At 40.6% G+C, this 2,707-nt stretch overlaps 1 pseudogene; it reads left to right on the top strand.

Annotated features, from left to right (window-relative positions):
• The first annotated feature begins 918 nt into the window (after window positions 1–918).
• Window positions 919–1,399, top strand: LOC115506910 (annotated as a pseudogene).
• Window positions 1,400–2,707: the final 1,308 nt, after the last annotated feature.

The raw sequence follows: 2,707 nt of genomic DNA, 5'->3' as shown, positions 1-2,707 counted from the left end.
ATGAAGAAAGAACCATGGGGTGTAAGGCATTATCAAGAGACACAAACACATAGGATAATGTTTTCTTTCTTTCTTTCTTTAAGTTTATTTATTTATTTTGAGAGAAAGAGAGAGAGAAGGAGCGAGCAGTGGGGGAGGGAAGGCAGACAGAGAGAATCCCAAGTAGGCTCTGCACTGCCAGCTCACAACTTGACATGGGGCTTGAATTCAGGAACCGCGAGATCATGACCTGAGCCGAAATCCAGAGGCATACACTTAACCACCTGAGCCACCCACGCACCCTGGTAATATATTCAAATATTAGGCAAGGTAGCTACCTATCCGGGGAAGATGTATGTTGGGAAGCTACAAAAATGATGATTCCTCTTAATGTGAATAAATTCTGTTTCTTATCTATGTGAAAAGTAGACTTATAGAAAGGTTCTGGAATTATATAGAGGTTATTGAAATGCAAAGAAAACAGGCCACATTAGATTTGGATTCACATCACTACTTTCCCATCTAGAGTGTGTGGTGTTGGTTAAGTTACTTACTCTCACTGAGTCTTAGATTCTTCATCCACAGCATGTTAATAATAATGGTACCTATTTCATAAAGTTGTTGTAGATGATTAGATGTTATAATAAAGGAAGAGCACTTTAGCACAGTGTCGTATGTAGTACTCGATAAGTGGTAGCTATTATTCTATGGAAAGGAAGAATCATTTCTCTTTTCTTCTAAAAACTTGCAATAGAATTGAGACCCTGTCTGGTAAGGAGGGACGGAAGCACTAAGGCTCCTGTAAAGGTGAAAGTTTTTAAGGATTTTCCTAGAATAACTTCGGAATGAATCTGTGTATTGGATTTTTTCCAAATTGGGAAAACAATAGAGTCTTTGTTTTATTGTCAAATAATGTGTTAGGAATTTAAGTGATTAAAAATGGTTCCTTGGCCTTTCACAAAGACGGTGCAGGAGGCAAAGAAGGAAGACGCTGCTCCTGCCAAAGCCAAAGCCAAGGCTTTGAAGGCCAAGAAAATGGTGCTGAAAGGTGGCCACAGTCACAAAAGAAAGATCCTCCTATCACCTACGTTCCAATGGCCTAAGACACTGCGTCTCTGAAGGCAGCAAATATCCTTGAAAGAAGGGCCCCAGGAGAAACCAGCTTGACCACTATGCCATCACCAAGTTCCCCCTGACTACCCAGTCAGCCATGAAGAGAATAGAAGACAACAACACACTTGTGTTCGTTGTGGATGTCAAGGCCGACAAGCACCAGATCAGGCAGGCTATGAGGAAGCTCTATGACACTGACGTGGCCAAGGTCAACACTCTGATCAGGCCCGATGGAGAAAAGGCAGTTGTGTGACTGGCTCCTGACTATGATGCATTGGATGTTGCCAACAAAATTCGGATCATCTAAACTGTGTCCAGCTGGTGAAATACAAATACACGTTTTTTTTCACCATTAAAAAAAAAAAAAGGTTCATTGAGACAGGAATAATTTTATTCAAGTAACTTCTAAAATTCCATTAATCTGTGAGACCCAATTAAAAGAAACTTTGAATTATGGAAGCCAAAAAAACCCTGTGTTGTTTATGGAGTCCTCTTTCAAATAGCCTCATACATTTCCTTTTAAAACCGTTGGGACTTTTCCAGAGTGTAGATTTTAGTTTTGATACTCCAAAATCAGGACTTTGACTTATCTTTCATGGCAAACTTCAAAGTAGAAAAAAGGTACTTCAGTGTTTTTATTGTGATAAGTTTTTGAAGCTCTTAATAATTTAATTTGCAAGTATAAGGACCTCATGATTCAAAATGAAAATACAAAAACTTTCTCGACAAACTAATTTTATTTAGGCCATTTAAAACAATTGCCTAGACTCCTGCACTTTGGTCCACTTCCAGTAGTGCCGTCGTAATAATGTAAGCTGTCATCCTCCCTGATTTGGACCATCGTAATAAGCTTTGACCTTATCAACCTATAGTCAAATCTCCATCGAACTGAGCGTGATCCTTATTAATCAGAAATGGAAGCATATAAATGCCATTCAAGGATCTTCAGTATCTTTCCATCACGCTTAAAATATAAGCTCCACAACCCTTACTATGGCCTACAGACCCTGACTGATGAAAATCTTCGTACTACAACTTTATCTCCTTTCACTTGACCTTTTGAACATGCCAAGCACTTTTCTGGCTTTAGACACTTTCAGAATGCTACTCTTTTCTCTTTTCTTTTCTTTTCTTTTCATTTTTTGAGAGAGAGAGTGTGAGTAGGGGAGGGGCAGAGATTGGGAGACTGGATCCAAAGGAGGCTCCACCCTGACAGGCTGACAGCGGTGAGCCTGATGTAGGACTTGAACTCACAGACTGTGAGATCATGACCTGAGCCGAAGTCTGACTCTCAACCGACTGAGCCACCCAGGTGCCCCCGAGTGTTATTTCTTTTTAACTCACAACTCTTCTCATTCATTTACATATGCCACTGTATTTATTGAGTGTTTGCTCTGCATTAGGTATAATAGTAGTTGATTGAGATATGCTGGAAGAAAGGCCCTAGAGTGGGAGATTACCTGGCATGGGTGGGGGGGGGGGGATAGCTGGGAGGTCAGTATAGCTGGAGGAGTGTGAGGAAGGGGAGAGTAGTAGGAAATGTAGTCACAGAGGTAAGTTATGGAGATAGAGCCTTGTTGGGCTACTTTAAGTATTTTGGTCTTCACTCTGAGTG

Source organism: Lynx canadensis, chromosome X (genome assembly GCF_007474595.2).
Source record: "Lynx canadensis isolate LIC74 chromosome X, mLynCan4.pri.v2, whole genome shotgun sequence".
Lineage (NCBI taxonomy): Eukaryota > Metazoa > Chordata > Mammalia > Carnivora > Felidae > Lynx > Lynx canadensis.
Note: the sequence above shows the minus strand (reverse complement) of the source record. Positions and strands in the feature narration are given on the sequence as shown.